Source organism: Amblyraja radiata, chromosome 4, assembly GCF_010909765.2.
Source record: "Amblyraja radiata isolate CabotCenter1 chromosome 4, sAmbRad1.1.pri, whole genome shotgun sequence".
Classification (NCBI taxonomy): Eukaryota; Metazoa; Chordata; class Chondrichthyes; order Rajiformes; family Rajidae; genus Amblyraja; species Amblyraja radiata.
In genome coordinates, this window is record NC_045959.1 from 86,732,218 (window position 1) to 86,758,582 (window position 26,365).

The following is a 26,365-nucleotide window of genomic DNA, read 5'->3' on the forward strand; positions in this document are numbered from 1 at the left end:
GAATCAATTAGAGATCTCAAGTATCCTTTTCTCTCTTTGGGAGCTAGATTCAAAGACTTTATAGGTGGCTTTTCTGGGAGTTTTGGATAGGCACATGGACATGCAGAGAATGGAGGGATATGGTTCATGTGCAGGCATCTGTGATCCACACACCCTAACACACTAGTAAAATAAATATCAGGTTATTTCAGTCATGAAAAGACCAATTGACACGATGTCCATAGCGTTTTGAAGTACAGAAGAAAACATTTCAATTGCAGATTGGATGGTAAATCAATTCAATAGTTTAACCCTAGTTTAATTATAATTTTTAAAGGCCGTGCCTCCCTATTAGAACATAAAACAGTACAGCACAAGAACAGACCACTTGGCACAAAATGTCTTTGCTGAACATGATGACAAGGCTAACTCTTATCTGCCTACACATAATCCATATCCCACCATTCCTGCACCACATGCCAATCCAAAGGTCTCTTAAATCCCACTATCCACCCTCAATGTAAAAATTTCTATTCCAGTCACTAACCACCCTCAATGTAAAAATACTTGCCCCGCGAACCTCCTTTAAACTTTCCCCTCTCACCTTAAAGCTATGGCCTCTAGTATTTGATTTACTGTCCTGGGAAAAATGTTCTGATTATCTATACCTCTCATAATTTGATATACTTATATCAGGTCCCCCATGCAATCTCCGGCATTCCAGAGAAAATTATATCCTTGTGTCTACGCTTTGAAAACCTGATGTAATTTTAAACAACACAATGTAATGTATTGTGGATCCAGTGCTGGGAATCTGTTGCGTACTTCCAGACACATGGCATGAGTGTGCACGCTGAAGATTTGCTTTGTTCTAAGTGGCTGAACATCAAGCCGACAGTCAACATGATTATGTCCCGAGACTCACCAACAGCCACAGCCTATGGTCTGCTCTTCCCTGTTAGTGAGAACTTTGACCCAGATGTAACTTGATAGGATCCTTAAGCAGCTTTTTCACGGGGCGACTTGACGCAAGAGTTAACCAGAGTTTAACATCGTGGGAACCTCGTGCGATAACAATACGGCATTCGTGGACCACCGTGGACCACCGTGGCGCTAACGGCAGGTAATCGTGTAACTTGGTGACTCGGGAGAAAATTCAAGCAAGTTTGAATTTCTCCAAGGGTGACTTGTACACTTGTGGTTGAGCATTGCAACATTATATGAACGTAGTGGCCAGTGCGATATCCGTGCGATATCCGTAATAACTCTTGCGGTTACCGTGGGAACTCCTGCGAACGGTGAACCCGGAAGCTGGACAGAGGGGACAGAAGGTGAGTAAAAATTGTCTTCTGTGGGATTGAATTTAAAAAATAAAGATTTGCATCCGCATATGGACATCAACTTATTCATGAGTTATGTTAATGAGATTCAAGAAAATAACTATAATCTTTAAAAGGGACTTTAAAAGGGACTTTACTGAAAGGTCCCGCATTTTTATGGTCCGTGAGAAATTTTTCACATGTACTTCTTTGAGAGATACAGCTCGGAGTCCTCGTCGACTAGTGATCGATGCCTCCGCACTCCTCTCCTCTCCTCTCCTCTCCTCTCCTCTCCTCTCCTCTCCTCTCCTCTCCTCTCCTCTCCTCTCCTCTCCTCTCCTCTCCTCTCCTCTCCTCTCCTCTCCTCTCCTCTCCTCTCCTCTCCTCTCCTCTCCTCTCCTCTCTCCTCTCCTCTCCTCTCCTCTTCCTCGCCTCGTCCTCTCCTCCTCTCCCTCTCCTCTCCTCTCCTCTCCTCTCCTCTCCTCTCCTCTCCTCTCTCTTCCCCTCTCCTCTCCTCTCCTCTCCTCTCCCTCCCCTCCTCATCACTCCTCTCATCTCACCCTCCACCCCAATCTCCTCTCCCCTCCCTCCGCACTCCTCCCTTCTCCTCTCCTCGCCTCTCCTCATCCGCTCCTCTCCTTCCGCTCACCCTCCCCTCTCCTCTCCACTGTCCCCTCCTCCTCCTCTCCGCTCTCATCTCCTCCCCTCTCCGCTCCTCTCCTCGTCCGTCTCCTTCTCCTCTCCGTCTCCTCTCCTCATCCTCTCCTCTCCTCTCCTCCCGCTCCTCTCCTCATCCTCTCCTCTCCATCTCCTCTCCTCTCCTCTCCTCTCCTCTCCTCTCTCCCCTCCCCTCCTCTCAGCTTCCCCTCTCACCCCATCTCCTCCCCTCCCCTCCGCACTCCTCCCTTCTCCTCTCCTCTCCTCTCCTCTCCGCTCCTCTCCTCCCTCCCCGCCCCTCCCCTCTCCTCTCCCATCCCCTCTCCTCCTCTCTCTCTCTCTCCTCTCTCTCCTCTCTTCTCCTCTCCTCTCCTCTCCTCTCCTCTCCTCTCCTCTCCTCTCCTCTCCTCTCCTCTCCTCTCCATATAACATATAACCATATAACAATTACAGCACGGAAACAGGCCATCTCGACCCCTCTAGTCCGTGCCGAACACATAGTCTCCCCTAGTCCCATATACCTGCGCTCAGACCATAACCCTCCATTCCTTTCCCATCCATATAACTATCCAATTTATTTTTAATGATAAAAACGAACCTGCCTCCACCACCTTCACTGGAAGCTCATTCCACACAGCTACCACTCTCTGAGTAAAGAAGTTCCCCCTCATGTTACCCCTAAACTTCAGTCCCTTAATTCTCAAGTCATGTCCCCTTGTTTGAATCTTCCCTACTCTCAGTGGGAAAAGCTTTTCCACGTCAACTCTGTCTATCCCTCTCATCATTTAAAAAACCTCTATCAAGTCCCCCTTAACCCTCTGCGCTCCAAAGAATAAAGCCCTAACTTGTTCAACCTTTCTCTGTAACTTAGTTGCTGAAACCCATGCAACATTCTAGTAAATCTCCTCTGTACTCTCACTATTTTGTTGACATCCTTCCTATAATTAGGCGACCAAAATTGTACACCATACTCCAGAATTGGCCTCACCAATGCCTTGTACAATTTTAACTAGTCGACTAGTGATCGATGGCTATAATACTGATACAACAATTAATAAAATTTCTTTATATGCAGATGATGTTTTGATTTATATTACAAAACCGGAAATTAGTATTCCCAACCTGCTAAACATTATAACTAAGTTTGGTGCATTTTCTGGGTATAGGATTAATTGGGATAAAAGCGAGATTATGCCAATAACAGGAATAAATCTTAATACATTACAACAATACCCATTAAAAGTAGTTACAGACAAACTTAAATATTTAGGGATTAACGTAACTAAAACTCATAACTCATTAATAAAATCCAACTATCCTCAACTATTAGATAAACTTAGAAAAAATATTTTATATTGGAAAACACTGCCTATATCCATGATTGGTAGAATAAGTGCCATAAAGATGGTATTTCTACCGCAGTTGTTATATTTGTTTCAGGCTATTCCTTTTTTTCTTCCGAAAACTTTTTTTTTAAAAATTGATAATATTGTCAATAGCTTTATTTGGGATTATAAAAATCACAGAATAAATAAAAAACATCTATGCAAAGCTAAGATAAATGGAGGATTAGCACTTCCAAACTTTTTATATTATTTTTGGGCTGTTCAGATTAAGAATATGAATTTCTGGTGGGTAAATATGGATCATGAACCGACATGGTTAAATATAGAAAAGGAAGGACTGTCTACCTTTCAATGTAGGTTCGATAATTTTTGCACCAACGGAAGTACAAAAAAAAATATTATAAAGACAACCTAATAATATATAATAATAGACGTATTTGGAAACAAATAGTTAAGACTCTACACTTGGATAATCTCTCATTTAGATTACCAATTATGAATAATCCATCGTTTAAACCTGCTATATTAGATGGGGGGTTTAAACAATGGGATGATTTAGGAATTACAAGGATAGAACATCTGTATAGAAAAGGAAAATTTCTTTTATTCCAGGAGTTACAAGATATTTATGGATTGTCTCCACAACATTTGTTTAGGTATTTACAAATTAGAGATTATATTAAATCCAATACACAAGATTATAAAAATAAAGAAGCAGGATTGTTAGACTGAACTGTTTAATTTATATCCAAATACAGAAAAATTAATAGCCTATATATATAACATCATTTTGGATAAGGAGAATCCAATAACGGAAGTATATCGTCAAGCATGGGAAAATGAAATGGGATTGGCTATAACAAAAGAAAACTGGGAAGAAAGTCTACAACGAATACACCGGTGTTCATTAAACGCCAGACATATACTGATACAATTTAAAGTATTATATAGGTTACATTATTCGAAAACTAAATTAAATAGTATTTTTCCGAATCTCTCCGCTATTTGTGATAAGTGCAAGAAAGCAGAGGCAAATTTAATACATAGTTTCGTTACATGTCCTAAATTGAATTATTACTGGACAGAAATCTTTAAAGTTATTTCTGAAGTCATCAAAGTTAAATTGGACCCTAACCCAAAGCTAATAATATTTGGAATTCCGGATTTACATCTATCACTTACAGTAAATCAAAGAAATTTCTTTGATTTACTGTTTATAATTGGAAAAAAAATCATATTGAAATTTTGGAAGGGAACATTATCCCCCACAACCAAAATGTGGGCAACAGAGATGATGGAGACGTTACATCTGGAAAGAATTAGATTTGTCCTATTGGACAAGTATAATTCTTTTGAACAGATATGGTCTCCATATATACAGTATTTAGAGAAGTAGCTGTTCTTGGCAACACAGCTCGACGTGCACCCTGCGGGATTTGGTGAGAATAATTCATTTTTATATTGGAATTACATATATGTCTTTATTGATACTATCACTTGTAGTAGTGTTATTAATAATACATATTGTGGTTACTAAAAATGTTTTTTTTTTTTTTTTTTTTTTTGTTTCTCTTTTCTTTCTTATATATAATCAAATTATTATTTAATCACTCTCTTAATGATTTATTCTTTCTCTATTCTTTCTCTATCATTATTTCTAAAAAAACAGTAGATAAGTATTACTAGTGTTTTACTTAATGCAAATTGAATTAATTTGATATAAAGTTGTTTGAAGCATTGTAATTGATTACCTTTAATAAAAAAATATATTAAAAAAAATAAAAAAAAATGTTGGAGTAACTCAGTGGGACAGGCAGCATCTCTGGAGAGAAGGAATGGGTGACTTTCCGGATCAAGACCCTTCTTCAGATTTCTGAAGAAGGGTCTCGACCTGAAATATCACTCATTCCTTCTCTCCATAGATACTCCAGCTTTTTGCATCTATCTTTGTTTTAAACCAGCATCTGCAGTTCCTTCCAACACAAGTGATCAGAGAAATCAGCGGTATCAATTAGAGATCTCAAGTATCCTTTTCTCTCTTTGGGAGCTAGATTCAAAGACTTTATAGGTGGCTTTTCTGGGAGTTTTGGATAGGCACATGGACATGCAGAGAATGGAGGGATATGGTTCATGTGCAGGCATCTGTGATCCACACACCCTAACACACTAGTAAAATAAATATCAGGTTATTTCAGTCATGAAAAGACCAATTGACACGATGTCCATAGCGTTTTGAAGTACAGAAGAAAACATTTCAATTGCAGATTGGATGGTAAATCAATTCAATAGTTTAACCCTAGTTTAATTATAATTTTTAAAGGCCGTGCCTCCCTATTAGAACATAAAACAGTACAGCACAAGAACAGACCACTTGGCACAAAATGTCTTTGCTGAACATGATGACAAGACTAACTCTTATCTGCCTACACATAATCCATATCCCACCATTCCTGCACCACATGCCTATCCAAAGGTCTCTTAAATCCCACTATCCACCCTCAATGTAAAAATTTCTATTCCAGTCACTAACCACCCTCAATGTAAAAATACTTGCCCCGCGAACCTCCTTTAAACCTTGCCCCTCTCACCTTAAAGCTATGGCCTCTAGTATTTGATTTACTGTCCTGGGAAAAATGTTCTGATTATCTATACCTCTCATAATTTGATATACTTATATCAGGTCCCCCATGCAATCTCCGGCATTCCAGAGAAAATTATATCCTTGTGTCCACGCTTTGAAAACCTGATGTAATTTTAAACAACACAATGTAATGTATTGTGGATCCAGTGCTGGGAATCTGTTGCGTACTCCCAGACACATGGCATGAGTGTGCACGCTGAAGATTTGCTTTGTTCTAAGTGGCTGAACATCAAGCCCACAGTCAACATGATTATGTCCCGAGACTCACCAACAGCCACAGCCTATGGTCTGCTCTTCCCTGTTAGTGAGAACTTTGACCCAGATGTAACTTGATAGGATCCTTAAGCAGCTTTTTCACGGGGCGACTTGACGCAAGAGTTAACCAGAGTTTAACATCGTGGGAACCTCGTGCGATAACAGTACGGCATTCGTGGACCACCGTGGACCACCGTGGCGCTAACGGCAGGTAATCGTGTAACTTGGTGACTCGGGAGAAAATTCAAGCAAGTTTGAATTTCTCCAAGAGTGACTTGTACACTTGTGGTTGAGCATTGCAACATTATATGAACGTAGTGGCCAGTGCGATATCCGTGCGATATCCGTAATAACTCTTGCGGTTACCGTGGGAACTCCTGCGAACGGTGAACCCGGAAGCTGGACAGAGGGGACAGAAGGTGAGTAAAAGTTGTCTTCTGTGGGATTGAATTTAAAAAATAAAGATTTGCATCCGCATATGGACATCAACTTATTCATGAGTTATGTTAATGAGATTCAAGAAAATAACTATAATCTTTAAAAGGGACTTTAAAAGGGACTTTACTGAAAGGTCCCGCATTTTTATGGTCCGTGAGAAATTTTTCACATGTACTTCTTTGAGAGATACAGCTCGGAGTCCTCGCCGACTAGTGATCGATGCCTTTCCGAAGCAGGGTCCGGAACGCTACCAATCAATGTTCTCCAGAGACCCGTGTAAGGAGTGAACTGCACATGCTGGTTAAAACCGAAGACAGACACAAAAAGCTGGAGTAACTCAGCGAGTCAAGCAGCATCTCTGGAGAAAAATAGCTGATGTTTCGGGACGAGACACATCTTCAGACTCAATTCCGATTAGGATGTCTGAAGAAGGGTTCCGATTCGAATCGCCACCTATTCTTTTTCTCCAGAGATGCTGCCTGACCCGCTGACTTACTCCAGCTTTTTATGTTTTTCTTCCCAGATCTGACTTACCTGCTGAGTTACACCAACATTTTGTGTCCTTTTGTGCGTATTAACCAGCATCTGCAGTTCCTTTAGACATTACCTAACTTCAGATTTTAGAGATATAGCGCGGAAACAGGCCCTTCGGCCAACCGAGTCCGCGCCGACCACCTATTCTTATCCGGCTTCAGAACGGTTCTTCCTTCCATTCGTTTGGGCACTGACCCGACCTACCAACCTACCTCAATGCGGACATTAGACTTTTTCCCCCTGGAACTGTCCTGAAAACATATATTCTGAACTCTGGTATTTTCCTCTTCGCTCTAGCTGGTGTTCTTGTGCATGTGTTGGAAGGAACAGCAGATGCCGGTTTAAAGAGAATGCTGGAGTAACTCGACGGTTCAAAATGCTGGAGTAACTCAACGGGACATGCAGCATCTCTAAAGAGAAGGAACGGGTGACGTTTCGGGTCGAGGCCCTTCATCAGACTGTACGTGGCTTGGTTATATTCATGTATAGCATTATCTGATATGATTGTATAGCACGCAAACAAAAGTTTATTCCCTGCATAGAATCATACAGCGTAGAAACAGGCCCTTCGACCCAACTTGCTCACACCGACCAATATGTCCCATCTACACTAGTCCCACTTGCCCGTGTTTGGCCCATAACCATCTAAACCTATCCTATCCATGCTTCAGTCTAATGCGTCTTAAACATTGCGACAGTACCTGCCTCAACTACCTTAACGGATAGCTCATTCCATACACCCACCACCCTTTGTGTAAAATAATTACCCCTTAGGCTCTCATTAAATCATTCCCCCCCGAACCTAAACCTGTATCTGCTGGTTCTCGATATGAGACAATAATAACAAACCAAAGCGAGTTAGGACATCAACGGGGAGATCCTGGATAAACCCAAGGTAGCCACAAAATGGAGGAACTCAGCGCAACAGGCAGCATCTCTGGGGAGAAGGAATGGGTGACATTTCGGGTCGAGACCCTTCTGATATGCTGCCTGTCCCGCTAAGCTACATGTTGTGTCTATCTTCGTTTTAATCCAGCATCTGCAGTACCTTCCTGGCCGAACCCGATTGAAAGATGAGAGGCTGGGCGATAGAGCACTGGGTGTGACAAGGATCAGGCTTCAGTAAGCAAAGTAAAGAGAGGTGGCAACGTTATGGAAATGAAGCGGGTAATCCGAGTGATGGTGAGTGTCATCTGGTGTCAGCTCACTGAACAAGGTTGTGCATCACTATCAAGTACAAAAACAAAAAATACACCTGGGTAAGTGTACTGTGTGATATTTGATAACATAGCTATTTAGCTTAGCAATACAGCATGGAAATAAGCCCTCCGGCCCACCAACCATCTAAGCTATCCCACTTTTGCATCCGCTCCCTTGTTCAGTTTATTTTAGTTTATTATAAAGCTTTTTGTTTCATGCTATCCAGTCAATGGAAAGACTATACATGACTACAATCCAGCGCCAAAGTGTACAGATACAGGATAGAGGGTAGAACATTTAGTGCAAGTCCAATTAAAGATAATTTGAAGGTCTCCAATGGGGTAGATGGGAAGTCAGGACTGCATTCTTACTGGTGAAAGGATGGTTCAGTTGCTTAACAACAGCTGGGAAGAAACTGTCCCTAAATCTGGAGGTAAACGTTTTCAAACTTGCCTGATGTGACTCCAGGGGAATACTGATTGGGACATACTTGGGGGAATTTACAGCGGCAAATTAATCTACAAATCAGCATGTCTTTGAGACACAGTTATAATGAAATACAAACTAATCATTTATTCTGCCATGGCAATTTTGTCTCATGTAACCTTTTCCAGCAATGAATTCATATATTAGGAACTATGCTCTGTGCTCTGTTCATTAAGTTATATACAATAGCTGCCTGCTACCTGCACACAAAGTATCTCTCTCTTTCTCTGTCTCGCTGTCTCTCTCTATGTCTTCCTCTTCCTTTCTGTATGTCTCACAGCTTCTATCATATATTAAGTCCGAAGAAGGATCTTGGCCCAGAGATGCTGCCTGACCTGCTAAGTTACCTCACCAATTTGTGCCCTTTTGTGTATTAATCAGCATCTGCAGTTCTTTGTTTCAATGTCAGTTTTCGTGCAATTTTGAATGGGCTTTCGAATCTCAGTCCACCTTCCCTTTAAGCCTGCCAGGTCCTTTAAATAGCATTGTGGACTGTTGATATCAGTTCTCCTCCGAGGCTGTGCCACCAATGAACAGTGTGAGTGAAACTAGCTGCTTGCAGCAAACAATTCCCAGTGGTGTGGCAAACCACTGGAAGTCCAATTCAATTCAAATGCTGTCATGCATCTTTGAATAGCTACCAAACCACCTAGCAACAAAGTAAATCTCAGAACAACCGGAGCTAAACAAAGGGGGAAATGACATTGTTGCAATGCCTAATTAAATTAACATTTTTGTTAAAATGACTCGATTTCTGTCCAGAATATGTTTAGGCATATAAACCATTAGCTTTGAAGAATGAACTCTGACATTTAACATAATGATGGCTGGATTAGAAGATATTAGCTACATGGAGAGGTTGGACAGTCTTGGATTATTTTCTCTGGAATGCCAGAATTGCAGGAAGACTTGGTAGAAGTGTATACAATTAAGAGAGACATAGATAGGATTGACAATCAGAATCTTTTTTCCCAGGATGGAAAAATCAAATACTCAAGGGCATAGCTTTAAGGTAAGAGGAGCAATTGTTATAGAGTCATAGAGTCATACAGCATGGAAACAGGCACTTCGGCCCAGCATGCACACTCTGACCAACATGCCCCATCTACACTAGTCCCATCTGCCTGCGTTTGGTGCATATCGCTCTAACCCTGTCTTTTCCATGCTTCTGTCCAAATGTTTTTTTAAATGTTGTGATAGTACCCCCTTCAACTTCCTCCTCTGGCAGCTCATTCCATATAACTCCCACCCTTTGAGTAAAAAAATTACCACTCAGGTTGATATTATATATTCCCCCACAGCTTTAACCTCTGTCCTATAGTTCTTGATTTTCTTACTCTGGGTAAAAAACTCTGTGCATTTACCCTATCTATTCCTCTCAAGATCACCCCTCATCCACCTGACCTTCAAGGAATAACGTCCTAGCCTGCTCAACCTCTCCCAATTGGCCCTCGAGTTCTGGCAACATCCTCGCAAATCTTCTCTGCACCCTTTCAAGCTTAACATCTTTCCTATAACAGGGTGACCAAAACTGAACACAATACTCTAAATGTGTTATACAACTGCAACAAGGTCTCCCAACTTCCATGCTCATTACTCTGATTGATGAATGTGCCGGAAGTCTTCTTGACCGCCCTATCTACCTGTGACATCACTCTCAAGAAATGATGTACAGAGGGTAGTGAGTGCCTGCAACGTACTGCCAGGGGATGGTTATTGAAGCAGATACCAGAGTAAGAGAATCAAGAACCAGAGGACAAAGTTTTAAGATGAGGGGGAAAACATTTAATAGGAACCTGAGGGTCAACTTCTTCGATAGGCATATGGATATGCAGGCAATGGAAGGATATAGGTTATGTGCTTGCAGTTAAGTGATGGTCTTTGCATCATGTTCGGCAGAGACACTGTGGGTCAAAGGGCCTGTTCTTGTGCGGTACTTTTCAATGGTGTATAATGTCTTATTAGTTGATGAAAAGAGTCAAAACTATTCACACATATCTCCCTGGGTTTGAAACTGATTTTCCACGGTAGATCAGGAACTCCCACGGATTATTTACATGAAATGATATGAATAGTGTCCTTTGTAAAATATTTCATCCCTTCTCTCCAGTGCCTGTTGAAAGTAATCCCTGTTAATACATGTACTTTGATGAAACATTGATCAGTCTGCAGTTGGTCATTTTCCCTATGGTCTTTTTCACAGGTACAGACTTCTTCATTTCAGACAGTCTAGGCATTTTCACAGCCTTTAATATTGATATCCAGAAAAACATGGAACATTTTAATTGGTGACTTTAATTAATTGTCATTTCAGCTGGACTATTACTTCAATGGATTTTTCTTTCCTCGTTGTATACAAATTATGTCAAGACTACTAAATAAAAAAACTGTTACTTGTGTAATGAGAAAGTAGTAATGTCTATTCTCATATTTTTAGGAATTAAGCTGTATCTCTCTTTGTCATTGTATTAAAGTAAATACATTTATCCTGAGTTCTCCTGTAATTTCTTATGTTTGAAAAACAAAGTAAGATTCAAGAGACTAAAATTTAAATGAAGTGGGTATATAATTACATTTTAATCAGTTGAGAATTATATACACTTATAACTGAGATCATATTATTAATGAGTCTTTCAAGAATGGGTGTTGCTCTTAACACAATGTCTGCTGTATAATTACACATAAAGGAACAAAGGATCATCACAGTAAGGAAAGGATTGTCAACGATTACCTTTATATTCAAACTTGCTTAATCATGTTGTTATCTTCTGAGATGTGCTGCCCATATCAATTAGCCAGATTTGAATGGAGAAATATTGAAAGTAAATTTTCCTATTCCAGCCAAATGTTCTGTCATTCATTTGCACCTTTAAGAGATAAGAGAAAGATATATGCAAACTATTTCTGGTGTTCAACAATACAATTAAAAGATTATAATAACTGAGAAAAGCAATTTACTTCATTGGGTCCTAGACTAACAAAGGATTGTGCTCGGGTCGGGATCTGCTCAGGGATTGCCAATGTTGAAATTATGGTAGAGGGTTCTTGCACAATGTAATGTTTGCTTCAGGGCAATGGGAATAAAGAATGGGAGAATGGTGGGGTGCAATGAATTTGAACTTTCAATTGATCAAACCTGCAGTGGAGTTTGCTCCACCCATAACTAAAATTATTCCTCTGTATCTATTATTGATTATGTTGATAAATTCCTTTCTCCCACTTGCAGCTCTTGCTCAAATTTTGTGTACGTCATTCAGTGTGCTTTCAATTTCCATTATAGTATCTCCTTTACCTGACTGGTCACCAACTCTTTCCTCTCTAGGGCTCACCTTCTCTGGTGAAGTATAATGATCCATGCCAAAGCTTGCGTTATATATTTAGCCTGAGCCAACTTCCTGCACAATTTATTCATTCATCATCGTTGAAAACATTAGCGCGCAGTGGTGCTGGTTTCCGACGGGAACGGTGACGGACGCACCACACATCTCTGTCCTCCAGTTCCTGCGGACTTCCACCGCTGGAAGTATAGGATTTTGGTGTGTGTGCTTTATCATCATTCCTTACAATGCTATGTATGACAGTGATCGCAACTTTGACTGGAGTGTGGATGGCCGTTGGCTCGCTATAAGGTCATCTGCCCTTTGACACATTTTGTTTTTGGTCCTGTTGGGGGTCCACAGCTCCCTCCTGACCTGACAAACCAGGTGGGGGAGACGGTTTAGTCGCCGACTTTCCAACCATGGAGCAGGTAGCACGGGTTTACATGGGACCCGTGGTGGGGGGGAGCTCCCCCCGACCTGACCTTAATCCTTCTAACAAGCTCAATCCTTTCTCTTAGTTTCTCATCTGCACGTCTACCCTGAAGGTGTTATCTTCTGCAACAGTCACAGAATTATATCCTCTTCTAGTTCAGATGCGGATTCCCCTACTGAGGAAATCTACACTGGGACCAGGCCTTTTCTGTACTATTCTGCTGATATAGTGGGTCACAAATATTTCTCAACTGTGATCCACAACCTTGCACATAGCGCTACATTACAGCCTTCATATGAAGAAGAATCCTGACCTGAAACGTCACCCGTCCATTCCCTCCACAGATGCTACCTGAGATACTCCAGTACCATGTGTTTTGCTTCATATTGTCCAGTTCATTTTCTACCATTTGTGCCATGTGTAATTTCACTAAACAGCCATATGGTTCATTTTATGCCCTCTATTTCTGGAAGTTATTCTCTTTATAATCTTCCTCAGTGATCAGCTGTTCTTTCTTCATCCTTTCTGTTGAGTACTGGAAATATATTTCCTATTTCTAATAATATCGCCCAGGATCCCAAACAACCTACCATCCATGCACAGCAGCAACTTGCATGTATTTCATCCATTTACTACTTGAGGAAGATGTTGTCCATCTTCTGCATACTTATGTCCATTTTTTGCCCTTTATTTAGGGCAGCACGGTGGTGCAGCGGTAGAGCTGCTGTCTTACTGTGCTTACAGTGCCCGAAACCCGGCTTAGATCCTGACTACTGTATGTTCTTCCCGTGACAGCATGGGTTTTCTCCGAGATCATCGGTTTCCTTCCACACACCAAAGGCGTACAGGTTTGTAGGCTAATTGTCTTGGTATAAATGGAACATTGTCCCTGGAGTGTGTAGGATTTTGTTAGTGTGTGGGGATCATTGGTCGGTGCGGACTTGGTGGGTCGACTTGCATGTTTCCGTTTTGTATCTCTAAAACTAAAAAACTAAATTTAAAGGACTGAGCTGGGCACCGGTCAGAGTGTAAGGTGGAATCCTCCAAGCCAGCCATTGATACGAGGATACAATGGACCACAGTTTGCAGGGGGGAAGCTGCCGAACTGACCCCTGCTTGTCTCCCGAAGACCAGGAGGATGGAGCTGGTGTTGACAACGACAGGCACAATGGGCAAGGAGCAAGGCCGGTAGGAGAGGGAACCGGGGTCTGGGAATGAGAAGAATGCTGTGTCAAGGAACACGATGGTTGGAGGCCTGCAGCAGCCTGGGGTTTGCCTGGATTTGGGGACCACTCATAAGCACTGGAGCATGGACTGGACTTTGAAAATGGCCTATTTCCATGCACTTGCTGATCGACGATGTGCTTAGGTATGACAATAGTGTGCTGGACTGTATGTTAGAAAATAATTTCACTGTGTGTTGCTGCACATATGACAATAAAAGCTTCATTGAACCATTGAGTTCTCCTCAGCAGCTCTTTTAATGGGCTCTAGTATAAGGCTGAATACTTATGATGTTGAGGTCATGTTAAATGACCACAGATCTTGAGTGCAATCCATCAACCACATTCTCCCCTACTCTCAGTTGACTTCTGTGAAACTTCTCTGGAGCTCCCCAGGCAGATGAACAGCTATTTCAGTTCCTTCACTACTCTCTGCAATCACATCATTTGAAGCAGAATGCCTTGCGACCCACACAATAATGGGTGGTGAATGAGACCCATGGCATCAGTGAATTGTTCCTGTTCCCCTCAGTTTGTTCAGGAGACAGCCAGCAAATGGACTATCACACAGATGGGAAAACTGGAAGATACTAGACCTGTTTGATTAGATGTCCACAGCTGCTTATCAACAGTCATTAACGGATATAACCTCCTCCTCAGCTTTTTGCCCGCTGCCGCTTCTCTCATTTCCAGTGGAATGTCCTGCTCTATGTCATCTCTGTTAATTCTCCTGTATTCCAAGGAATGCTCAAAAATGCACCATCACTGGTCCCAACTACTGCATTGTGGAGAAGCTTTGAAGTGAACACACATCCTGCAGAATTTTTAAACTGCTGTATCGAATTGTTGTATAAACTGCTGTAACGAAGCACAACCAGGAGGCCAAGAGGTCCATTCCTGCTCCTAAATTATATGTGGAATTGTGGCAACATTAATCCTGCGGTATGAACCTGTAAGTATCTCATGAAGCCAAAGAGACTTTGGCCCACCATGTCCATTCTGACCATCAAGCGATAGAGTTGCTGCCTTACAGCATCAGAGACCCGGTATGGGTGCTGTCTGTATAATGTTTGTACATTCTCCCTGTGACTGCAAGGGTTTTCCCTGGGTGCTCCAGTATTCCCCCACATTCCAAAGATGTACATGTTTGTAGGTTAATTGGCTTCGGTAAAAATTTTAATTGTCCCTGGTGTGTAGGGTAGTGTTAGTGTACGGGGATCGCTGGTCGACGCGGAGGGTGGGCCGATGTTTGACTGGGCCTGTGGGCCTGTTTCCACTCTGCATCTCCATAGTCTAAAGTCTTAAATGTTGTAAGAATACGTCCTCCAGCACTCCCTCAGGCAGATATTTCATGATTCCAGACAACCTCTTGATGATTTTCTTTTTCTCAGATCATCTTTAAACCTCATACCTCTTCCCGTAAATTAATAACTTCAGGCTTTAGACACCACAGCAATGGGGAAGTATTTGTTACTATCAACCCAATCTATTTTCCGACCTTTTATTTGTCAGACAGTCCTCTTGCTGTGTGTGAGGAAATTAAATACTTAGGTCATGTCATATCTGATGACTGGAAGGATGACAAAGACCTCTACCGACAGCGCTGTAAAATTTATCTTCAAGCCAACATGCTTATAAGGAAGTTTTATATGTGCTCTGATTCTGTGAAGTGTTCCCTGTTCAGAACCTACATCACACCGTTATATACTGCTCAATTGTGGTCTAATTATAAGAACAAGAGTATGCAGAGGCTTAAGGTTGCATACAATGATGCAATGAGATTGCTACTTCGTGTCCCTAGGTGGCATAGTGCCAGTCAATTGTTTGTGTCCACTAGAGTGCCAACCTGTGAGGCACTCTTAAGACAGCTGATGTTTAGTTTTATGTGTCGCCTGGACAAATCAGAGAACCACATAATTGAAGCCCTAGTCAGCCCTCTGAAAAGCTGCTATAGATTCACTTCTAGGCTAAGACGGCATTGTTGCAATAGCTTATATATATTTTAGGCTAATATGCAATTTTTTAATGTATCTTTGTAATTCTTTGTACTGTTTGATGTGTTATATGGACCTGTGTCTGAAATAAAGCTTTAATGATAATAATAATAATAATATACGCCAGTTAACTAACATTGATTGCAGCTGGTTCTGGGTACTGAACAGATGCCCAGTCATATTATGTTGAAAGTGGTAATTTGCGAGTAAATGGCATCTGGGCTTCGAATCAACATTGAAAGTTGATTTATATCATTATTAAACTATTTATCAGAAATGTGGGTGCAGCAGAAGCCATGATGAATCCCTATTGAAACATCTTGTAGCCAAGGAACAGTCCTGGTCAAGTTCAGTATTTCTCCACAGTACTTTGCAAACATTTTAGTTAGTTCCAATCCCAATCTAAGTCTTTGTTTATTTTCAATTTATTTTATCTGGTTAATTTATTTTGTGCCTTAGACAAGTATATATATATTGCAGTGGCACCAAGCGGTGGTTTGGGGAAGTTAGAACATTAGTCATTGGTTGGCTCGATCACCTGACCGCGGGGGTTCGTTCGCGGGCTTTCCAGTCAGTCGTTAGCGCTCCTCCCAGCAACAGGAGCTATTCTAGTGTTAGCTGGTCAGGCACCTGTGTTACCCAGTTTAATTACCGATTTTATTTGTCAATAAAAATTATTTAACTCAACCTGCCTGTCACAATAAAGTGGTGGCCCTGCCGGTCCGAATGTTTTTTCAGATCTTCGCAATGAACGCCGCCAAAAACCTCGATGCCCAGCTCGCCCAGCAAAACGCGGCAGCCCTGAAACAGTCCGTTTTCTGGGTGGTACAGCCTCACGTGTGGTTCGCCCACATTGAAGCTCAATTCGTACTCCGCAACATCGCGGATGCTACCCCTTACTTCTACATGGTGGGAACGCTCAGTCGAAAGACTGCCACCCGGTTTGCTGCCTTACCTGCAAAATCTGCCTGCGTTCAGTAAGTATGAAGGTATCAAGGCACTGCTGCACCGCACTCTCGGGCTCAGTCACCGCGATCGTGCGGCCCGCCTGTTACACATGGAAGGCATCGGCGATCGTAAGCCGTCGGCCAGAACCATCGCCTCTACGTCCGGGATCGTCATTCCGGGCTTCGCTTCCTTGTGGAAACTGGGGCTGTGCTGAGCATCCTCCCTCCGCCTGGGCTCGAAACTCGTGCCGGTAAGCATGGCCCCGCCCTGACCGCTATCAACCGCAGCCCCATCCACACCTGCGGTACTCGGACCTTTGCCTCGTCCTCGATTTCCGCCATTACTCGTCGGCCTTTACAATTGCGGACCTTTCCCGGCCATTGCTGGGCACTGATTTCTTGCAGGCTTTTTCACTACTGTCGGACGTGCGGGACCCGTGCCTCGTTCCTCCGGAGTTCTCCCGGCCCGTCCCCTCGCGGCCTGCACCACGGATCCGTGATGGATATGGGCGGGACACATGCTCCCATAATGGCTGAATTCCCAGAGCTCCTGACCCCTCTCTTTCACGCGGCCGTCCCAAAGCACGGGGTGGTCCATCATATTCTTACTGACTGCACCCCACTGCATGCATGGGCACGCAGGGTCCCGCCCGACAAGCTGCATCTTGCCAAGGAGGTGTTCCGGCAAATGGAGGACATGGGGATTGTGCGGCACCCCAACAGACTGTGGGCTTCCCCATTACATATGGTCCCCAAATCATCTGGGGAGTGGAGACTGTGTGGGGATTACCGCCACCTGAACGCTGTCACGACCGCTGATCGCTACCCAGTCCCGCACATTCAGGAGTTCACGGCCCACTTGGATGGTGCTACCACCTTTTCCAAGGTGGATCTGGTGCGCGGCTACCACCAGATTCCCGTCCACCCCGATGATGTGCCCAAGACTGCCATCATCCCCCCGTTCAGCCTATTTGAATGGCTGTGGATGCCGTTCGGGTTGAAGAACGGCGCGCAGGCTTTCCAGCGGTTGATGGGTATTGTGGGTCGGAGGTTGGAGTTCGTGTTCGTGTACCTGGATGACATTCTAGATGACGCCAGCCGCTCCCACCAGGAACACTGCGCGCACCTACGGGTGCTGTTCCAGCTGCTTCAGGACCACGGGCTGGTTATCAACCCCGACAAATGCTAGTTTCGGCTCAGCTCTATTTACTCCCTGGGACACCATGACACCTCACAGGCTGCTGCACCTCTTCCCGCTAGGGTGGAGGCGATTTGGCAGTTTCCTCGGCCACTCACCGTCAAGGGGCTACAGGAGTTCGTAGGCGTGGTGAATTTCTATCATCGCTTCGTGCCAGCGGCGGTCCGCATCTTGCGGCCCTTGTTCCAGTGCCTAGCCAGTAAGCCACGGGACCTAGTGTGGGACGCCGAGACCACGATCGCTTTCAACAGTGCTAAGGAGGTGCTGGGCAAGGCTACCATGCTGGTGAACCCATGGGCTACTGCTTCGACCGCCCTCACTGTGGACACCTTGGATACTGCTGTCGGAGGGGTCCTGGAGCAATTTATTGACAGACGCCGGCAACCACTTGCCTTTTTCAGCCTGCACATGAGTCCTCCTGAGCGGAGCTACAGCGCGTTTGATCGAGAGCTCCTGGCCCTTTATTTGGCAGTCCGTCATTTCTGCTATTTAGAGAGGGCAGGCTCTTCACGGCATTCACAGACCTCAAGCCCCTAACGTTTGCATTTGCAAAGGTGTCCGACCCCTGGTCAGCTCGGCAACAGCGGCACCTGCCGTTTGTCTCGGAGTACACCACTGATATCCAACACGTGACGGGCAAGCTGAACCTGGTCATGGACGCTTTATCTCACCCTGCAGTCCCAGCTGTGTTGTTCATGGACCTGGGCATGGGCTATTCTGGGCTGGATGCTGCGCAACGCGAGGGCGGTGAGATGGATGCCTATCGGACTACAGCGTCGGGATTGGTGTTGGCCGATGTTCCGTTCGGTCCTGTAGGTGTGACGGTCCTCTGCGATGTTTCCACTGGGAGGCCACGCCCAATCGTCCCTGTGGGTTGGCGGCGGTGTGAGTTTGACGCTGCCCAGGGTCTGGCCCCCCTTCCATCCGGGCGGTATTTCTGTGTTGGTGGCGGACAAGTTTGTCTGGCAGGGGCTTCGTAAACAAGTTGCGGCCTGGACTAGGGCCTGCATTCCCTGCCAGATGTCAAAGGTCCAGCGGCATGTACGAGTGCCGCTTCTGTATTTCGTGGTTCCCCCTCATAGATTTGAGCACATCCATGTCGATTTGGTGGGTCCGCTACCAGCATTTCACGGTGCCCACACCTGCTCACCATTGTGAATCGCTTCACGAGATGGCCAGAGGCCGCGTCTAGTGCGCGGGCCTTCGCGGCCGACAGGGTGGCCCGTTTTGGTGTGCCTGCGGACATCTCCACCGACTGTGGTGTCCAGTTTACTTCTGTCTCGTGGTCGGCTATGGCACAGCTGCAACACGCCACCGTATATCACCCTCAGGCCAACTGTTTGGTGAAGCGTTTCCATCGGCATTTAAAGTCAGTGCTGAAGGCGCGGCTTACGGGCCGGGACTGGGTGGACCAACAGCCACGGGCCCGGACTGGGTGGGTGGGGGCGCTGCGAGACGGGCAATGGGAGTGGTCTGTGGGGGCACTGTGAGACCGCTACCCTGCCAGCAGCGTGTTAGTCACTTTTACTTTTTTTGGTTTTTTTAATATGTCGAAATGTTTGTTTTAGTGCCTGTCAGTGTGTCTTGTGTGGGGGTGGTGAGGAGGGGTAAAGGGGAAACCGCTTTTGCTCGCCTCCTCCAAGGAGAGGCGACTTTTTCCATGTCGCCTCCCTCGCGGCCTAACACCAAGGATTGGTGTGGCCTTTCCCGGAGTCGGGCTCGGAGCTTCAGCAGCCAGCGCAGCGTGGACTTTTTCCGATCGATGGCCAGACTGTTCAGCCTGAAGCCGAGGTCTGCGGAGCTTCTAGCCGCGGGCGCGGCGTCCGGAGCCTGGGATCCCTCGGTGGGGTTCCCCGGAGAAGAGCCCCGACCCGTCGGCCCGTGGCCTACAACATCTTGAAGCCGCGGTCTCCAGTAGGGAAGCACCGATTCAGGACTTATCTTCCGGAAGAGAGGGCCTGTACATCCGGCCGCCTGTAGCGGCGACTGCGGAGGTATATGGCTCTGACCATGGGGGAACAATGGAGGAGGACTGACTGTACTTTGTGCCTTTCACCACAGTGAAGAATGCTGTGGCGGATGTTTGTGTTAAATATTATTGTGTATTGTGTGTTCTTTTTTATTGCTGGCAAGTTCATTTCACTGCACTTTATTGTGTATGTGAAGAATAAATCTGATAGATTGATTGATTGATGATTGGGTGGACGGCCAAATCAGTACCCCATTCCAGCCAGCGGACGACCTCTACGCCGGGGCTGAGCCACCACCATCGGGCTATCGACATCCAGGTGGGCGGGCTTGAGACGAGCCACTGAAACTATCTCCTCCCGACCCCCGACATCCAACAGAAAAGTCGCGACGCCGGGCCGCAACACCCTGAAAGGACCCTCATAAGTCCTCTGCAGCGGAGTCTGGTGCGAGTCTCTGCAAATAAAAACAAACAGGCAGTCCTTAAGCTCTGGCGGAACATAGACAAGAGCAACCCCATGGCGAGAGGTCGGAATAGGAGCTAGGCCACCAACTTTCTCCCACAGGTTCGCCAACACAGATGAAGCGGGCTCTTGCAGCCCCCGACCTGCAGGGAGGAAATCCCCAGGTACCCGCAGCGGGGAGCCGTACACGAGCTCGCCGGACGACGTGTCCAAATCCACCTTCAGGGCCGTGTGGATTCCTGCCTTCTCCCCATATCCCCTTTGGAGTGTGGGAAGAAACCGAAGTTCTGGGATAAAACTCATGCGGTCACAGGGAGAACGTACAAACTTCGTACAGACAGCACCCAGGTCTCTGGTGCTGTAAAGCAGCAATTCTACCGCTGCGCCACCATTCTGCCCTCATTGTACTAGGCAAGTACTAGGCAGGAAATTCATACCTGATCAGTGGAACTAGACATACTATGGCAGCATCAGTTACTAGTCTCTGCATTCAAAATGTACTTCTTGATATCAAAGGAATGAGTTTCAAAGTGAGATGCACCAATGTCACTATGTAGTAAAAATGGTGTTACCAATTGAGGATGTATTTCAAGATGTATATTGATATCTGCTTTTTATAGGATACAGCTCTATTAAAATTGAACAAATCCATGCCTTGTCAATTGGTTCAACAAAGCTGTAGAAACAGAAACAAAGAAGCAGAAGCAGAAAGGAAGCAGAAACACATTTCTGCCTCTTATTACTCAGTTGACATTCATTTCAGTTTTTAATCTGCATTTTGGAACCTTACTTCCAGTGTTTTCAGTTGCTGCAAGCTTCTATTTTTGTTTCCTCTCCAGCTCCACGCAATTTTGTTTTGTCTGCAATTTCCTCTCAATTCATCTATATCTTCTGTCCTCGGAAATCCCCTGAAATGCTTCATTAATTACTTGTCACAAAAGAAACATTGGTTCTCCACTGTGAAATGGAAAAGGATACAAAAATATAACTGGCTCGATGTTTGAATGGCTCAATAATTCACACTTGATGTTTCAATGTTTTGATCCACTGCATTCAATTTGCATCTTTATTATCGAAATCAGCCAAGAATAAAGGTATTGAGGATAGTCAGGGCCATTACTGCCCTCACAGATTCCTTCTAGTAGTTTTACACAGGAAAAATGATGCAAAACTTGCTTGCATAGTGTCAACTTCCATTTAGAAACATAGAAAATAGGTACAGGAGGAGGCTATTTGGCCCTTCGAGCCAGCACCGCCATTCATTGTGATCATGGCTGATCATCTACAATCAGTAACCCGTGCCTGCCTTCTCCCATTATCCCTTGATTCCACTCGCCCCTAGAGCTCTATCTAATGCCCCTGTCCCACTTAGGAAACCTGAACGGAAACCTCTGGAGACTTTGCACCCCACCCAAGGTTTCCGTGCGGTTCCTGGAGGTTTTTGTCAGTCTCCCTCATGGTCGAAAGTGGTTTCCGCTTCTTCAATGTTCTGGCGATTATTTCAAAAAATTCAAAACCGGCCGCGACTAAAAATAGGTTGCCGTTTTAAAAACCGGTAATTTTTTAGTCGAAGCCGGTTGCGATGCTAGTTGAAGGTGGTTGCCGGAGGTTGCAGGTGGTTGCCGGAGGTTGCAGGTAGGACCTTCCACTACCTGCAAGCCAAAACCACGTTCGACCATTAGGGAGACTGACAAAAACCTCCGGGAACCGCATGGATACCATGGGTGGGGCGCAAAGTCTCCAGAGGTTTCCGTTCAGGTTTCCTAAGTGGGACAGGGGCATAAATCTCTTTTAAATCTCATCTCAGTTTTAAATGGCCTCCTCCTCTTAGACCGTGGCCCCTGGTTCTGGACTCCCCCAAAATTGGGATCATTTTTCCTGCATCTAGCTTGTCCAGTCCTTCTATAATTTTATATTTATTTCTTTGCATAGTTATATTATGTTCACAATGTTGGTTGATCTTGCAACAAGTACAAGTATTTCCAATGTTTTACATTCCTGGCTGGAATGTCAATAGACATTAGAATGTCATAGCATGCTCACCATTGATTTATTGAGTTGCCCTGCCTCTGAACATTATTCCCCACTGGAAGCATTACATTACAGAATCAATTTGCATTGCATCAATTCATGATCAGTAAAGCATCACACTGACAAATGGAAAGTGGAAGCTCTAAAACGGTTCATTTTTTAGTAATACAGTACCATAATTTCAAAATATTATTTTTTGAATTGGTTGCATTTAGCTTTTACGTCGGAGCTTGGGGACATCTCTAAGCGGCTCGTAACGCTAACGGCAGGTACTAGGGAAACGCGGTAAGCTCGGGAAGACTCGTGAAGATTTTTCAACATGTTGAAAAATGTCCACGAGAGCCCCGAGTACTGACATGCGGCCATTACCGTAAATCTCCGAGTTCGAATCAGGGTAAACTCGGGAGAACTCTTTGACTGACCTCGTACAGTGGGACAGGGCTTTAAGTTATTTCAGGTGATATTATGGTATATTCCAAAACATGCAAGTTTATACTTTTGCTGTGCTAATAATAATGATTAGAGAAGGTTCTGCCACTGTGTTTCCAATGATGTCTATTTATTTGAATCTGTTTTTCTATTTATGTGCTGTTTTTCCCTGCACTTTCTTGCTGTAGAAGTCATCTGGTGATTTAATGATTTTAATGGAAATAATATTTTCTGATCTATGCTGGCTGTCCAAAGCTAAAAGGCCTATATATCTGTTGTGTGAGCGTTTCTTCCTATTTGAAACCAGGGCGATCTCTAGGGACAGCACAAGGACACATATTATACAACTGCTGCCTCATAGCTCCAGTGTCTTGGAATCAATACTGACCTCCACTGCTGTCTGTCTGCAGTTTTCCTCCTGTATCCCAAGGATGTGCAAATTGACAAGATAACTGGCAACAGTAATTACCCCTAGTGTGTGTGTGGTAGAATCTGTGTGGAGTTGATGGGAAGCTGTAGTTATAGTTTAGTTTATTGTCACGTACCGAGGAACAGTGAAAAGTTTTTGTTGCATGCAAACCAGTCAGCGGAAAGACAATACATTATTACAATCAAGCCATCCACAGTGTTAAGGGCCTGTCCCACTTACGCAACCTTTAAAGGCGACTGCCAGCACCCGTGATAGAAAATTCAACATGTTGAAAATTCAACGGCGACCAGTAAGACGCTACGACTCTTTGGAGACCTTTCACGGCCACAGGAGACCCCTCACGACCATACAGGCGACCCCTGGCGACATGTCGTGGGTGACCTCTCACGACCATAGGAGACCTCTCATGACCATACAGCCTGTATGGTCGTGAGAGGTCTCCAAAGAGTCGTAGCGTCTTTCTGGTCGCCGCTGAATTTTGAACGTGTTGAAAATTTCGGCGACCTATCACAGGTGCCGGCAGTCACCTGTAAAGGTCGCATAAGTGGGACAGGCCATTAAATGTGTATGTTAAAGGGAATAACGTTTAGTGCGCAAGATAAACCATTTCATTGTATCCATTCCAGTGAAGTTCGATTAAAGATAGTCCGAGTTTTCTTTTTTTTTAAATATTTTTTATTTATTAGAAGCAAATGTACAAAAATAAAACCAACGGCATATAAAATAATACAGTTATTGTACAGCTTCAATTTTAACTTTTAGCTATAGTCGGAAGAAAAGAAAGGAGAAAAAGCAAGAAATAGAAAAAGTGAAATGTGCAAAGATAGAGCTCCTAGACTACCAAAGTAGTGTAGCCAAAGAGTGAATAAATGAAAGAAAGAAGAGATGAATAGAAAAAATAAGAAAAATAAAAGGACAAGAAGAGAAGGAAGAAAAAAAAGTGGTGATATACCTGCCTCACATCCCTCCCCACCCACCTCACCCAAGCCGTATTTCGATTTAAATCCATTGTTGTGTTGTGCCATACTATCCTTGTAATAAATCGCTGAATGGTGTCCATGTCTTCGAAAAGTGATCTGGTTTTTCTGCTAAGACAAGTCTAATATTTTCAAGATGTAACGTCTCGGACATGTTTATAATCCACATCTTAAGAGTAGGGACAGATGTATGTTTCCAAAATTTGAGTATTAATATTTTCGCTGTTATCAGGCCATAATTAAGGAAACGTCTTTGAAATAATGATGGTTCAATAAGGTAGATAGTAGCTCAGGACTGCTTGCTGGTTGTTGGTAGGATGGTTCAGTTGCTTGATAAGAGCTGGGAAGAAATTGTCCCTGAATTTGAAGGATTGCTTTTTCACACTTCTCTACCTGATGGGAGAGGGGAGAAGATGGAGTAACTGGGGTGAGATCAGTCCTTGAATATGCTGGTGGCCTTGCCAAGGCAGCGTGGTGTAAACGGAATCATTGGAAGGGAGGTTGGCTTGTGTCATGGTCTGGGCTGCGTCCACAAGGTGATGGGAATAGGATTATTGTAAATAGGTGTGTGATGTGTGGAATTAGTGTGAGACTGATGGAATAAACTATCCAGAATGCCTAACACCCATCTGTTTTGATATCCTACTAACAAGTACATCAAGTAATTGGGACTATTGACAGAAAGTTACCTTGCATTTCAAAAGAAATGGGCAGTGGCACGGTAGCGCAGTGGTAGAATTGCTGCCTTACAGTACCAGAGACTCAGTTTTGATCCTGATAATTGACGCTTTTCTGTACGGAGCTTGTACGTTCTCCCCGTGGACTGCATGGGTTTTCTCTGGGTGCTCCGGTTTCCTCCCGCACTTCAAAGATGTACAGGTCTGTAGGCAAATTGGCTTGGTATAATTGTAAATTGTCCCTAGTCTGATTAGGATAATGTAGTGTACGGTATACAGGATCGCTGGTTGGTGTGGGCACAGTGGGCCGAAGGGCCTGTTTCCGCACTGCATCCCTAAAAAAGAAAGAGGATTGAAGCATATAAAATCCCAAGTGGTCGTAACAGGGTGGATGGTTCCTCTTGTAGCTAGGCCTGTAGACAGGCACGTGGATATACAAAGAATAGTAGGATATGGATCATGTGCAGGACGAAAGGGTGGGTCGACTGGGCTTGCATTCACTGGAATTTAGGATGAGTGGGGATCTTATAGAAACATATAACATCCTTAAAGGATTGGACAGGCTAGATGCAGGAAAAATGCTCCCATTGTTGGGGCAGTCCAGAACCAATGGTCACATTTTAAGAATAAGTGATAGGCCATTTAGGACTGAGATGAGGAAAAATTTCTTCACCCAGAGAGTTGTGAATCTGTTGAATTCTCTGTCACAGAAGACAATGGAGACCTATTCGCTGGATGTTTTCAAGAGAGAGTTAGATTTAGCTCTTAGGGCTAAAGGAATCAAGGGATATGAGAAAAAGCAGGAACATGGTACTGATTTTAGATGATCAGCATAACATTGAATGGCGGTACTAACTCGAAGGGCCAAATGGCCTACTCCTGCACCTACTTTTTTAAATTTCTAAGTAAGATGAGATTGGTTTATCTTGGCATTATGTGTGTGCAGACATATTGAATCAAAGGGCCTATTCATGTACTGTACTTTTCAATCATCCATTCTCGTGTGGGAGTATCCAAAGCAGTTTAAAAATAATGGGTAATTTAAGACAAGGGCTAGGCAGTGTTTGTTCTTCAAGAGGGTCATTATTCTTTGGAACTCTCTTATTTGAAGAGCATTGGAAGCAAAGTCTTTGGAGGTTTTAAGGAAGGGCTGAATAGATTCTTTATAAGCGAGGGGGTGAAAGGTTACTGCAGGGAGACAGGAACACAACACTACGATTCCGTGTACAGTGCATTCTGAAAGTATTCAGATCCATTCAATTTTCCACATTTTGTTACGTTACAGCCTTATTATAAAATAGATCAAATTAATTTATTTATCATCAATCTACACACAATATCCCATAATAAAAAATCTAAAACAGGCGTTTAGAAATATTTGCAAAGTAATTAAAAATAAATAACTGAAATATCATATTT